This window comes from Microtus oregoni, unplaced genomic scaffold (assembly GCF_018167655.1).
Source record: "Microtus oregoni isolate MIOR12 unplaced genomic scaffold, Mior012 000036F_ref0000092, whole genome shotgun sequence".
Lineage (NCBI taxonomy): Eukaryota > Metazoa > Chordata > Mammalia > Rodentia > Cricetidae > Microtus > Microtus oregoni.
Window position 1 is genome coordinate 13,644,470 of NW_024543095.1, and position 16,145 is coordinate 13,660,614.

Below are 16,145 nucleotides of genomic sequence, written 5' to 3' on the forward strand. Positions count from 1 at the left end.
GAGTGCACAGGACAGGATCTGCTCTGCACTGACAACAGGGCCCCAGCTCTGCACTATCTTCACTTACAAAATGGGGCAGTGGTGGGCATGTTTATTAAGAAAAGACAGAAAAGACATGTCCAAATACATGTGCGCACGTTGTGTAGGATGGGTTATACAGCAATACCCCAAAGTATTCAAACCTGGTTCTCTCTGGGGTGGGCAACAAGCACAGGAAACGGGGTGTGGAGAGTGAATCCTTTACAGGTAGAATGCATTTGTGTGTCACGTGTGCAATACAAATAAAATAACATGGACAATAACAGCGCTTGGCACACCTAGCTGCTGCCATGGTTATCGCCACTGAGGGCACCCGCAGGAAAACGCGCATCCTCTGCCTGCTTGGCATGAATGGGACCCTCCCTCACACAAGCTTGCCAGAAGTAGGGAGCAGATCGGCGTGGTGGGTGGCTCTGGCTGCTCGAAGATTGCTGAGCAAGTAGGTGGCAGAGATGAAGTCTGATGAAGTCTGATTGTGTGCTTGCTGAAAATGGGCAGTTCAGAATAAGTATGGACAGTTACCCTCCAAGCAGACATCCCAGAACCACCCTTGAGGAGGAGGAGCCTTTCAGAATTGGATCATCTTCAGCCTCATACACAGCCCTGCTCAGACTGACCAAAAAGCATGGAACCTTACTGGATTCCAGAATGGCATGCTGAACATTTTGTCCATCAGTCACAGTGGCACCCTAAAGGAAAAGGATCAAGTTCTTTGAACTGGACAAGTTCTCTAAACTCTTGAACTGGACAAGAAGGAGAAGATCCAGGAGAAGTTTGTGGAAGCCCTGAAGACAGAGTGTGCTGCCAAGGGGCTGAGGTTCTCCCAAGGAGGCATAATGGACTTCCATGTCTTATCCTCTAGAACTGGAATTAGTGCCTCAGCAGCCTGGACAATCACCCACTTCTTTGGGAATGAGACCAGTCTTTGTAGGAATGACTCTGAGATCTACGGCAACCCCAGACTGTCAGGCATAGCTGTTGTCTCCCATCAGGACACTGTACAACAATACAAAGGGCTTTTCTTCCCAGAGACAGCCTACAAGGCATGACGGTGCCCACAGCTGAACACTGAGACTTTAAAGAGTTCTGACCGGGCCTGAAAAGAGAACCATGTGGTCCCAGGGCTCCCCTCCCTCTGACCCAACATGTAGTGTCTTGTGGGGCACCACAAGACCCACGCACACAGGACCAAGATCTTTGGGACAGAACAGACTCCACTCAGAGGGAGCCATCTGAGTTAGGCTATGGAGCCTGCTAGTCACAGAGCAACAGAATGGCAGGGAGGGGGCATTGCTCAGAGAACTTTTCACAGATATTTAAGTTCCCAAGACAAACAATAATAGTAATAGCAGTAGTAAATAATATGACACGAACCAGGCAATGCCGTAAGTCCCTTCCACCTGTGCCATATGCTCAGGGCTCCTTACCCAGCAGCCAGCTCCACTGCCTCCTGTAGATGCACTTAAGGCTAGCTTTACTAACACTTTGGGACAATTTTGCCATCTAGTGACCACTTTAGAAATTACATCCCGTCCATCTACCCCTCAGGAGAATCACCACCCTAAATTTCTAAACACTGGTGGTATTGTTCCTCAAGACCACACACACAAATAAAAATCTAGAAGCAAAGAACATACCCAAAGATCTGGAAAAGTAGGTGCAATAGTGGGCTTCAGGGAGCCAGTATTTTATGAACTACTAAAGGTAAATCTGGATTAAAGAAATTGACTTGCGGAGGTTTCTGGAGTGTGCTATTGAGTGGGAAAAAGAGCCAGATTGCAGAGAAAAAAATTTAATACACACACATACATATATACACACACATATACATACATGTACGTATATACAAACAAACAACAATGGGAAGAATATGTCTAGATGAACATCAATTAAAGAAAGATAATCACAAGGTTAAATAATATACTAACTTCCCAAAAGATTATCTGACCAAATAACTTTAAGATAATGCCAAACAAATTACCAAAGATACTAAAGATGGTCCTAATTAAAATGACCATACTGTGCCCTCTGGATCCTCCGCAATGTGTGTTGATCCTCCCTTGTGAATGGGGAAGTGGAGGGATATTGAACACCTTACATGAATTTATATTCACACAAACATGTGCACATGGGCACATGGACACATACACATGGTGGGGGTGGGGTCCACCCATCTAGTCCAAAGTCATTCTGAGGTCAAAGAAGATTGTGTGTTTCAACACTGCGCTGCAGGGATGGTGGGAACAGTATACTATGTGCACCACAGTGACTGGCAGACATTAAGAACTCAGTAAAGGGTACTTCTGCTACTGCTACTCCCTCCATTTCAGCTAAAAGGAGAACATATTTAGGCTCCATAGAATCTTGAGATGGGCTGGGCGGTGGTGGCACACAACTTTAATCCCAGGACTCTGGAGGCAGAGGCAGGTGAATCTCTGAGTCTGGTCTACAAGAGCTAGTTCCAGGACAGGTTCCAAAACTACAGAGAAACCCTGTCTCAAAAAAAAGATCTTGAGATGGAGTCATCTCTAGAATATCAGACAGGATCAGATGACCAACTACCACTCAAGTTAGATAAGAGACTGAGCAACTGAGCCAAATATATTCTCCTCTGTCCTAACTCCATGGTCCTGGGAGTTTGCCTTTCTGATTAACACATCACAAGTTCAGGAATGCCTTGAGTTCCTCCAGTCCCACCTGATAGAAACAATCACACATCTATCGGAAGACCTAAGGCCAGGGTGGAGGGAAGGAGGGGGCACTAGAGCTACAGCTCCCGCCTCCCTCTCACTGTGCAGAGTCTAGCATTGACTTAAAAGTCTATTGGTGACCTTGCCTTCTTCATTTTGTTCTCTGTTTAATGATGACATGCTGTATTCCTTGACCACTGAGAAGAGTGAGCTTGGATATCACATTGTGGTACTCCTCTTGATCCGTCCAAGGGACAAAGGATGCCTACTCAGACTTCCTTAAAATCTAAATCCTTCACCAATAACTAACATTGACTTCATTGACACAGAAGGATTCATCCCTGCTCCCAAACGCGTGCTCACACCAGTCCAGCGAAACCCTTAAACCCATAATTAAAATGCAGTTTGTTACAAGTAGGATAATGATGTTAGCAAGCAGCTCTGCCTAAGGACCCCTAAGAGTCACCAGACCTCGAGTAAGAATCTTGAAAAAGATTTGGCTAAGCAGCAGAGAAATTTAAATCAAAATCTCAGGGAAGTCTCTTGCCCCACTTAGAACAGCTAGTGGCAAAAAGACAAGAGACTGCTTGCTGGTGAGGGTGTGGAAATAAGGAAACACTAATACACTGTTGATGGAAGAGTAAATTCATGCAGGACACGTTGTTATAAAATACAAACATTCAAAATGCATTATTGGTCAATGTAAAGAACCTTGAGAAGGGTTTTGATGGAAGTCTTCCTGATTCCCGGCACCTTGGTAAGCAGGTCACCATTAGCTCCACACTTTTCTCTGACCCAAAAATTATGTCTTTGAGCTCCCACACCCACACCACCTTTCTATCCTGTTTCGGGAAAATACTACTCATATATAGAAACCTATTTCTCTGCTAGCCCCAGAGCCTCTCTGGGCAGCAGACAGAGCACAAATATCTACAGTCACTATGGCTTCATACTCAAAGCAGTAACTTTGGAATGAACTGGGACAGCCTTTCAAATCTTACTTCTGGTCTGGGCTAAGTCAATGTGTCTGTTCCTCCGAGGCACAGGACAAGGATGGGTATGTCACCAGCAACAGTGTAAGAAAAAGGTCTAGTACAGAGCCTAGTGGATGGTGGGTGTCCTGGGTGTGACTTCCACTCCTTCAGGGAAGAGTTTGAGAGAAGCCATGTGCCGGTGACCTTCCCTTTGCCCTTTCAACTCCAGTCCTCGCCCATCTTCGTAAGGCTTGTCTATGTGCACAGCACTGATAAATCTCCATAAGCGGCTAAATCTTAAGGTTGAGAAGTTCCAATTGGATATCAAAAAGGAAAAGGAAGAGAAAACCAAGTTCTGGCTTCAAATATTTCCCCGCTATTGGGTCAGCAAGATGGATGCATGATTCTAGCAAACGTCATAGCTGTGGTCAGTCACAAATCACTTTCTGCATAAATCTGCTCTCTCTGGACATCCGTAACCACCTTTTCCCCTTGAAGTAATAATGGTCCCAAGGCTCTTGAACCTGGAGCCATGAACCCCCATAGTTCCCCCTTAGTCTGCACCACTATAAGAAGTCCTTTTTTTTTTTTTTGAAAAACTCTTTGGGGTGGCATCTGTTTCCCACTAGAATTTAACTGACTTAACAATAGTTGACAAGATAAAGAAAGCACCCGCACAAGTCCATGGTGTCTGTGCCAAATAAGCCAGATACAGACACACATGTGCACACAGACACCAGCATTTGCTCAACACAAAATCGTCCTTACATAAGCATATACTTACATACATGTCTACACAGCCATACACGCACACACACATACATACATATGCATGCACACTTATGAATGTGTGTGTGTGTGTTTGTGTGTGTGTGTGTATAGGTGCATGACACCTGGTCTATGCATGCAGTTGATAAAGCTGAATTGATGGAGCTTCAGATTCAGGGAGAGAACTTGTCTCAAAAATAAGGTGGAAATGACTAAGGATAATGCATCAACCTCTGGTACTCACATGCATGCACACATATGTGCACACACACACATAATAAGAATAATCGGAAAGCTTCATGATATCTGGAAATGATCTGACCCAAATTCATGGGCAACAAAAGCAAAAGTAGAGAAGTTTAACTGCATAAAACTAAAAGGATTCTAAACAGCAAAGGAAATAAACAACAGGGTGAAAAACCAACCTCCAGAATAGAGGAAATGGCCATAAACCATCCAGGAAGAGGCTGGAGTCCAAAATACATAAGAAACCCCTACAACTCAGTACAGAATGAAATGGAATGAAGAAATGGGCCATTTAAAATTGGGCAAAGGTGTTGAACAGACATTTCTCCAAAGAAGGCAATCCAAAGGAAGCAGATGTATACATGTACTTAATGAGAAGTACAAACCAAAGCTACGGTGAGAGACCACTTCGCACCTATTAGAATGGCTTTTATTTTTTGTAAGGATAACAAATGTTGGCAAGAATGGAATACTGGATTCTTTGTGCACTGTTGGCGGGATTATACAATGGGATAGCCACTGTGGAAAAAGGAATACAGTGTGGATGTACTTTCAAACACACACACACACACACACATTTGCCTTGAGGGGCAACATGGCAAGAATTGGTACGGGGAGAAGGAGGAGTGGAAATGATGTGAACACGGTACGCATGTGTAAGATGTGTGTGTGTGCGCGCACGTGTGTGTATGTCTGTGTTGTGTATGTGTGTGTGTGACATATAATCCAAATCCCTCTTTCAAATTTATTTAGCCTAAGTTTTAAGTCAAGCTCTCAAGAAGATATCTGCACTCCCATATGTATTGTACCATCACTCACAATTTTAAGCAAATTTTACAGGTTTTCCCAATGCTTACACCTCACAAAAGCAGTCTCTATTAGTGTGAATTTTGAAGCCAGGACATATTTGAAAGCATGCAGAAGCATTTTTTGTTCATGTAAACCATACACAAACTTATTTATGCAAACTGTTTTTATTAAGCCAGTTGCTGTTTGGCAAATGTTGCTAGAACAAACAGAGACATACAATAGAATATGTGAACCTGAATCCAAACATACCTTAAAGACCTGAAAGCAATCACAAAACCAAACCCTTGCAGAAGAAGGCTTAGGGAAACGCCAAGTTAATGATGTCTTCTTGAGAAAGACTCAAGACTCCTGCTTCTTGGGGATAAAGAGGTGGCTCAGTGGTTAGGAGCACTTGCTGCTCATGGAGAGAATCTGGGTTCAGTTCCCAGCACCCACGTGGAGGCTAACAACTGTCATTAACTCCAATTCCATGGCTCTTCTGATGTCTGTGAGCACCAGGATGCACACAGTACACATACATACATACATACATACATACATACATACAGGCAAGACACTCATGCACATAAAAATAATTTAAAATATACGTTTTTGCTTTAAAAAGACTCATGTACCATAAAGAAAAGAAACAGATTATATTTAAAATTTTTAATTCTCTGTTCACCAAATAACACCACTAAGAAAGAAAAGATAATTTATTGCCTGGATATAGCTACTTATAGCATATATATGTAATAAAAAAAAACAAAGGTCTATCTCCAGCATATGCAAATAACTTAAACAAATCATCAATAAAAAGACCTTTAAATACCAAAAAGCATGTAGATACTTCTAAGTAGATACACCACAATGCCCAATGGGACCAGTCAGCATCATTAAACACAAAGGAAATAAAAACTAAAACCACAACTAAATATTACTTTATTCCCCTTGGATAGTAAAAATTAAAATGACTGATACCATCAATGTTGGTAAAAATGTGCTTCACCACGGCTCAAACACTGCTGGTCAGTGTGTAAGTGGCACACCTGTACTGGGTGATTGTGAGTTGACAGCTGTGCAGGTCAACAGAAACTACACTCCAGCCACAAAGAATATTTTTTTTTGCCAGCAGTCTGTAAAGAAGTATGCAGTCCCGTGTCATCTCACAAACAAACACCTTACCTCGATTTTCCTTTGCCAGCCACTCCATAGCAGAATAGCAGCTATGAGTAGCAAACTGTCTTACAACTTTGTTTCCAGTGACTACAGCTTATGGGGCTATGTAAAAGCTCATTATTAGATGTGGAATAACCTAGGGCACCATCCCCACTACCCATCCCCAATATTTTACAAATGAACAAAGACCAAAGAGAATGAGTGGTTCACCCACAGTTTCTTATCTGGTTAAGACCAGAGTCCAGATCCTCCAACTCTCAACCCAGGGTTTCTCCCTACCCTTCACCTCACAGACTCTCCAGTCAGAATTGGAAGGAGGGACCCCCAGAGGAGCAAGAGAATGTGAACCCCCCTGACATTTGCATCTTACCCTTCATCTCTAAATGTGAAATTTTTTTTTAGATTGCTATCACGGCAATTGCTTGATGTGTTTCAGAGGAGAGAAATTTTAAAGCCGAAAAAGGAAATAAATGCCAGCAAGCTTCCTGCTGGCTCCCCTGAGAGATGCCTGATCCAGGAGGCAGGTGCTGAGGGGGCTCTCTGAGACAGTGCCAAGTTGTCCCAGGCAGACATGCATGAGAAGGAAGCAGGCTTCCTTAGCTTCCTGATTAAGTCTAGCCAACCCCTAGCCATTGCTCCTGGTGTTACTCAGCCTTGACCTGAAAGCTGGCATCTCAGAAGCCGATCTAGTTGTTGTGAAGTCCTTGCTGTCCCCTGTTCTGTCTCTACCTTCTTTCTAGTTTCTTACCTTTATGCAGCCGCTGCTGAGAATGGTGGTAGGGAGAAGTTTAGTTAAGAGTCCTCTTCCTCTTGAATTAGACATCAGTGCTGTTGGATGATGCATGAAAAGGGAGACACGAAGGTCCTAGGACTCAGAAATGTGCCCCTCAACTCGAGACAGAAGGCCAGAAGTAATAGAAAAGTGATTGAGGGTTGCTCATCTGCAGTAAGATGAATGGGGAAACCTGAGCAAGCGCAGGTCCAGCCATGGATGAGGGAAATAGCAGGGATGTAACTAAGACCATCCAGCAGAAAGATGCCCTGGGTAGAACAGCTCAGACCACAAAATCTCTACCACAGCTCTGCTGGTCTTTTCAGAGCATGTGGCAGTTTAGGATTTCAAATACAATTCTTTGTTTGCTTATTTGTTATCCACGCCCAGCCTGAGAAAGCTTTCCAGGGCAGCACCTGAGATTCAGCAGACACCCAAGGAGAGCTACTAGAGGAGATGGGTGAATGAATGGAGACTCCTATGAAACACTCCCATTCCCAGAGAGAGAAAAAAACTTGTACTGTACAAAGGACAGAGTACTGGAGATTCCTGAATTTCAGCCAGAGGTTTTTATGCACAAGGCTACACTCTAGAATACTCAACCTGTTAGACTCAATCACCTGTGCCAGTGCACTAATTAAAGACATTGATAATGATTAAAGGTAGAAGAGAAAGGTTTATTCAATGTGGCCATACTGGGGAGAGGGACAGATAAAGGAGTCAAGTGAACCCAAATCCACCTTCAGTCCAGATACTGAAGCAAGCTTTAGGTTTATATGCAGACTTGAGGGTGTGCCCAAGGGGTACATGTGATTAAGCAATCCTAGTCAAAAGAGTTTGCTGGTCACTGTCCGACACTATAAGGTTGTCTGGGGAAATGCATGTTGCTTAAAGGGACAAGCTGGTTCCAGGGGATGACTACTTCTGTCCCAGAGTGTAGGCCTCCCTTCTGGATCATTGTCCTCATCCAGAGTTGGTCTGACTGCAAGGTTTTGCTCTTCCCAGAATCCAAGGTGGCTATGGGTTTACAACAATGATTTATGTCTGCACCTGCAGTATTAAGGGAGATGATCTAGGTCAGGTGGGCAGTCCTTGAGTCATTAACATAACAACCAAAATAAAGAAGGTGGTGCAGGTGGAAGACAGAGATGCTGGGCTTTCATCCTTCTCTTAGGCGCCCTGTGGGTCCATGTAGGAAGTCAACACCTCTTAGAAAAAAACTAAATGTCTGTCTAAGAGTCCCATCTGGCTGACAAGAACCCTACTATGCCATTAGATGGTGACAAGAGCCAACATTCATCAAAAGCTCTACTCATGCTCAAGCACTTTCACACCCATTAGTTGAACCTCACAAATGCCATCTTCACCTTTTATTACCATTTACTTTTAAGCATATTCACCATAGCTTCAAAAAAAAAAAAGAGCTGGCTTGCCCTGAATCACTACATTTACTTAGCAGGAAGCTGTAGGAAGAGGCTGCTTATTCTTCCCGGCTGCCCGGCTAGTTTAGACCCAAAATAATCACACAGAAACTGTATTAATTAAATCCCTGCTTGGACCATTAGCTATAACTTCTTATTGGCTAACTTTTACATCTTAATTGAACCCATCTCCATTAATCTGTGCATCACCACGAGGTCATGGCCTACCAGCACATTTTCAGCATGTCTATCTTTGGCAGCAGATCCATGGCATCTTTCCAACTCTGCCATTTTTCTTCCTCCCAGCATTCAGCCCAGCCTTCCCTGCCTACCTACCTAAGTTCTGTCCTATCAAGGCAGTTTCTTTATTCATTAACCAATAAAAGCAGCACAATAGACAGAAGGACCTCCCACACCAGGAAACAAACTACCTCCAAATCCACTGTTATCCCTCTGCTCCCACCATCATCCTCACTGCAAATATACATCACAGATTAGCACTACTGCCCCATTTCTGCCAAAGCTAAATTGAGACTTCTGGAACTCTTCCTTTGTTAATGGCAGCAAGGCCTGTTATAGTAAGGGGCCAAACTCCACATGACTACCACCCCTTGGATGAGAGGGTTTGAAATAAGAATAAAGAGAGTTGAAGGTAAACTCTCCCCTAGCAGACAAGGAAGAGACAAGCTGATGAAGAAAGATTTAAATGAGAAAGAGAGTGTCCCTAACACATAACCAAACAATGACATCGGACACAAGTCACAGCTTCTCCCACACAGGTAAGGAAGGCACACCCTGCTTTTTGAGAAAGGGCAGCCAACCGCTGACCTGTGTCTGCTCCCACCACACCACCTTCATCCACAGACCCCTTTGTCTGGGAAAGCAAAGCACCAGGCAACTGTTGAAAATCTCCTTGTTGGTGATAAAGCCAACCTTGTGGATTCACATAGGTGCATCTCCTCCCAAGACTCTAAAGCCTACCATGCATTATATCTAGTGCTCTCTAGTACTGTGTAACAAAGCACTCCCAGGGTGCCGTGCAGTGATAGGAAATAGCTTTAAGCTGTTTTAATGCATTTCAGCCTAATCTACATCATCCTCCCTCCATCCCAGCTTAACAAATTTCCATTTTGATTATGTTTTGGAAACACTGACTTTTTAAAATCAGAGCCTGAAAGGGCAACTATATCCCTCTCCTCTAGTCAAACCCTTGTGTCCTTTCTGAGGCCCTATTACAAAGTGTCAGCTTTTGTCCCCAGCTTTCAAAGATAGCACTGAACTCACTTCTTCACACCACTCTCATGGATGTTCTTTCTGATTTCCTTTGTTTGACTCTTTCGTTTTCATTTGCAGACACATACACTGACTTGCCCTAGACCCTACATCAAGTTTGAACTGGAACAGAAATGGGACATATTCAGTCTACCAGTTCCTAGCTGCAACACATCAGTGCTAGGGAACCAAGGGAGATGATCTTCTCAATTTACAGAGACTCGGGCTATAAGATTCCGTGTATGAAAAGGTTTTATCCCTATGCCCAATATAACCAACAGAGATCCCAAAGATCCTAATCGAACTCCAAAGGATTCGATTCTCAGGGACCTTTAAATAATAGATCCCACATATTCTGGCCCCAAAGGTGTGCTTACTCCAAAACTACACTCAAAATTGCATACAAAACTCTAACCACCCACAAAGAAAGAGGCTCAACAACACAGCGTTAAAGGGTTCATAGCACGCCATCAATTCCTATTTGCAAGTCAGGGGCTACAAGGCATGTAAACCTCATTCTTGGCTCCAACATGTCCCAACAGTGCAGCTGAAAAAAAAATAAGATGGGTAAATGTCCCTAAGAGCTATCCTAGAACCTGAAGTCAGTCGCTCATGATAGTCCAAACTTGACAAAGGAGAGGGTGAAAACTAACATTCTTAAGGGCCGAGCATGTACCCACCGCTCAACAGACACTGTACACACATCATGTCTCTGGCACCTATGACAATGGTCCTCCATCAGTAGAACTATGCTAACAAAAAAGAAACTAGAGAAGAGACAGTCAAAAGGCATCAAAGCTACAGCTCAAACTCCAAACCACAAGACCCTCTGTCCCCTTTTTACCGAATTCTAGAGATGCTAACAAAACTGTAGAAATATTACCAAGGTACCAGATGGCCCTGATGTTGCCATCTGTTCCAAGTAAGGAGAGAGACCAAGAAATTGGCAGAACTGTTTGAATAAAAGAATCCAGAAACTGGCTACTCAGTATCCACTCCTTCCCTCCTGTTTACTTAAGAAATCCATTGCTGTTCGATGCTATTCTTTCCCCATGTTTTCCTCCTTGATACAAAGAAGATTAGCACATGATTTACTCTGGGTGTTGATCCTGGTGAATCAGAGAAGATTGATGGATAGTGTTTTCCTGATGACACTTACTAATCTACCAGTGCATGTGGGACCTAAAATAATCCAAACAACTTAAATGGAATCATTTCACAAGTATTGCAAGCTTGAGAAAGCCATGTCCCCCTCATTCTCTCCATTTCTTCTCCATCTCACTTTCTTTTTTTACCCCCCTTCCGCTAAATTTCTTGCATGAAATTGAGAACCCATGTCTTCCCAATTCCTACTGGTGCCTATCTTGAAGCTTGGTTCTCAACACTGTAAAATGAAATGAAATTAGGAGGGAAAGACAGAAGGGAGAGAGGGAGAATAGGGGTGGTTAAGAAACATAAAACCATGGAGGCTAGGGAATTTTAACTTGGTTTTCAATTAAGGAGCTGAAAGCTGAGAGAAAACCTTTGGCAGGCTCATGGGCATGAGACAGTAATTTGGCTGAGCAGCAAACATGCTTCTAAGTAAATGGATGAAAAAAGTAGCTCTGTTTCCCCATGGCTGTGTTAATGTGTATGATATTCTTCATTCCCTGTTAATAGATGCAGAGTGACCAAAAACAAGGTCAGGTGGGAGCCAAGGATGGTGGGTGAAGGGAGTCTTGCAGAGAGAAGAGGGAATTGCAGAGCTAAGGGGCCATGTGACCCTCTGGGAACTTTGATAGACTGAAGGCTTTAGGATCTCCCAGAGAACAAAAGACTATTACCAGCCAATCAGACGGAGTGTGGGATGGCAAGTGGACCAGCGTCTAACAGACACTGTTCAGAGCAGTGGCACCGTGGAGAAATTCCCTGACACAATTAGTGGACTTTGGGTCACTGCCAAGACATTAAAGAGAAAGGAAAGGAAAGGAGGGAATAGAAAGTGATAGAGGCACTCTCATTTGTGAACCCAAATGAGGCATTCTGTGGGGGGAAAAACATGTAAAAACCTGATTTTCAAGGATGGAGAGATGGCTCAAGTAGCTGAGTGAGCTCCCGACACTTCCAGAAGATTCAAGTTCATTTACCAGATGTGGATCAGATGATTCACAAGTCCAAGGACTTCAGTGCCCTTGTCTGCATCTGAATGCACCTATACACATGTGGCATTCATTCACACACACACACACACACACACACACACACACACACACACACAGTCTAAAAATTAAAAATAAAACCCTGAATTTTCTACTGTCAATTTTCATGACTATGTGGCTATATCTGAATTCATGTTTAATTTCATATTAGTTACTTTACTTTTGCAATCTAAGTCTCATACAGATGGAAGTTCCAAAGTCCTAGGCGGGCTAACATAGCTGGCTACTCTCAAAGCACCTGCTAGGGATGATTTTAATATCCCTTCCAAAACTCACATTGAAACTTAATCCTCAGTGCAACAATGTAGAATTGTGAACACTAGGAGGTGATTAGGTCATGAGAGCAGAGCCTTGGTGAAGAGTATTAGGAGTGGATTTGTTATCACAAGTTTGGACTCTTCTCTTTCTCTTGTGACCGTGTGTCCTGCTGCCATCTGCCAAGAAATGATGCAAAAACTAGGTTGCTTCCAAATTCTAAGCAGATGCTAGCACCCAAGCTCCTGAACTTTCCAGCCTCCAGAACTGTTGAATGAGACAAATGTGTCTTTATAAATTTTCCATTGTGTGAATATAAAATAGACTAGGAGACATCACCCAGCTCTCAGACTGGACGTGTTGATAGCAAAATAGTTCAATAAGAACTAAGAGCATCAAAGATGAGAAATTCACTAGGCCGAATGGGAGCCATTAAAGTCATGTGATTATCCCATTTGGAAAGGAAGATGCCTCCAGAAAAGAAGAAACCCAGGCCTGGAGAACCAAAGAGGGCAGTGGATGCTATCAAGATGTAGGCAAGAGTAAGCAGTTTACCAAGTACTATACAGCAGATGTCAACCCTTGCTTACTTTGGGAAACTGCCAAGCACCTAATGAGCAAAAGAAAGGCTAGTTCAGAGGCCTCTTAAAAATAAATTAGTCGGGGAATAATTAAAGACCTTAAATGAACAATTAGCCCAACTGGCAAAGACTTATAAATCTTCCCTTGATCAAAACAGTTAGCTGAAATTATCTGCCTTCAGAGGCAAATTACTCTTTGTGAAATTAGTAGATGTGGGCATTAGGGTGATGAAGGGCTATAAGGAAAAAGGTCAATCCAGCACTTACTCAGAAAGAAGAGCTCTAAAATCTGTACTCAGAGCCCCAGTACTTAAATCAGTAATGTAACAATGTAACTAACCAATACAGGTGTCCTTGGTCCTTATTTGGATAAAACAGGGTACTCTTGTTCTATTATCTTGGAGCAGACAGGTTGTATATCAAGTCTAGCCAAGAAAAATAAAAACTAAGTCATCTGCTGTGGTCACCATAATCAGTCCTTGGATGGAGCATTAGGGTAGAGATGCCTGGTGTTTCAAAATCTGGTCTACTTACTTAATTCCTGTTACTTTTCCCACATTGGTTTGTATTTCCTGTACAGGGAACTGCATTACATAAACACATTTTTATACAAGCATACAATGTACTTTGGGCATGTTTCACCCACCTCTCCTTTCTTGTCCATGGTTCCACCCCTCGGTCCCTTTATTGCTATTATTTTAGGGTTTTTTTGTTATGTGTACATGTGTGTGTGCATGTGTGCGCATGCATGTGTGTATTCATTCATGCCTCTGTGTGTGAGTGTGTGTGTGTGTGTGTTAAAGATGTTACATTTGTTTACGCCATGGAATATTTGTTGAATGATGCAAAAATGTGTTGCATTCTTTTATGTTGCATTTGTTTAATTCTCTAAAGCTGTGTTACTGTGCCTGCCTAAAACACCTGATTGGTCTAACAAAGAGCAGAACATCCAATAGCTAGGCAAGAGAGAAGGATACTAGGGCTTCCAGGCAGAGAGAATAAATAGACATGCCTTCAACCCCAGCACTAGGGAGGCAGAGGCAGGCAAATCTCTGTGAGTTCTAGGCCAGCGTGATCTACAGAGCAAGTGCTAGGATAGGCTACAAAAGACATAGAATAGAGAACGGTAAACGTCCACAGGCAAAGATATGTGGTATAATTTAAATTAGGAAAAGCTTGCTAGAAATCAAAACAATTCTGAGATTCCATCTTACACCTGTAAGATCAAAAACACTGAGGACAGCTTATGTTGGAGAGAATGTGGCATAAATGGAACACTTCTGCATTGCTGGTGGGAGTGCAAACTGGTAGAATTGCTAGGATATCAGTATGGCTATTTCTCAGAAAATTAGGAAACAACCTTCCTCAAGACCCAGCAATACCACTTTTGGGTATATATCCAAAGGATGCTCAATCGTGCCACACGGACATGTGCTCAACTATGTTCATAGCAGCATTGTTTGTCATAGCCAGAACCTGAAAACAACCTAAATGCCCCTCAGTTGAAGAATGGATAAGGAAAATGTGGTACATTTACACAATGAAGTACTACACAGCAGAGAAAAATAATGGCATCTTGAAATTTTCAGGCAAATGGATGGAGCTAGAAAACATCATAACCCAGACTCAGAAAGACAATTATCACATGTACTCACTCATAAGTGGCTTTTAGACATAAAGCAAAGAAAACCAGGCTACAAATCACAATCCCAGAGAACCTAGACAACAATGAAGGCCCTAAGAGATACATACATGGATCTAATCTACATGGGAAGTAGAAAAAGACAAAATCTCCTGAGCAAATTGGGATCATGGGGACCATGGGAGAGGGTTGAAGGGGAGGGGAAAGAAAGGAAGGGGAGCAGAGAAAAATGTAGAGCTCAATAAAATCAATAAAAAGAAGAAAAAAGAAAAGTTTGCTAGAAACAGGCCAAACTAAGGCTGGGCATTCATAAGTAAGAATAAATCTTTGTGTATTTATTTGGGATCTAGATGGCAGGCCCCAAAGAGCAAAGAGAAAAAAACAACAACAACGAGCATATGCACTCGTGTGTGTGTGTGTGTGTGTGTGTGTGTGTGTGTGTGTGTGTACATACATGAACTCATGTTCCTTTGTAGGCAGGTATATGAGCAAAAGCACATCAAAGACCATGGTGAACCTCAGTATCAATCCTCAATCATCATTTACCTTGCCTTTAGAAACAAGGTGTCTCATTGGTCAGTCCGACGCTCACTAAGGAAGCAAATTAGCAGGACCAGTGAGATAACTCACCCAATCCCAAGTTACCCCCAGCTATTGAAAGTACATGAATTCTTGGAATCAAATTTAAGTCCCCATGTTTCCAAGGCAAACACTTTAGCAAGTGACTTGTTAGTCCTTTTCTCATTCCTAGACGATGTCATATCTACTTTCATGTCAATCTGTAGTTTTTCTTTTATATATATTTATATATACAATATATGTATAGAATCTCGGCTCCATAGATGAGAAGAAAATGCAATATTTGTCTTTCTGAGTCTAACTTTATTTAACATATCTCCAGTTTCACCTATGTTCCTTCTAACCATATGGCTTTGCTCTTCTTTGTGGATTAAAAAAAAAAATCCCAACATATAAAGACAGACCTATCAGAATTACACATGACTTCTCAGTGAAAGCAATGAAAGCCAGAACGTCCTGGTCAAGTATTATGCAGACATTAAGAGAGCACAGATGCCAGTCCAGACTACTATACCCAGCAAAACTCTCAATCACCATAGACAGACAAAACAAGATATTCCATAATAGAACCCTTTACTCTGAGGCAATGTCTGTCTTTGAGGTTTGGAGTGTGTTTCTTGTATGCAGCAGAAGGATGGATTCTGTTTTTGTATACAATCTGTTAGCCTGTGTCTTTTTATAAGTGAATTAAGTCCATTTATATTAAAGAATATTAATGATCAGCAGTTGCTAGTTCCTGT

The 16,145-nt window shown here is 42.5% G+C and overlaps 1 pseudogene; it reads left to right on the forward strand.

Annotated features, from left to right (window-relative positions):
• The first annotated feature begins 329 nt into the window (after window positions 1-329).
• Window positions 330-1,088, forward strand: LOC121432796 (annotated as a pseudogene).
• The last annotated feature ends 15,057 nt before the right edge of the window (window positions 1,089-16,145 follow it).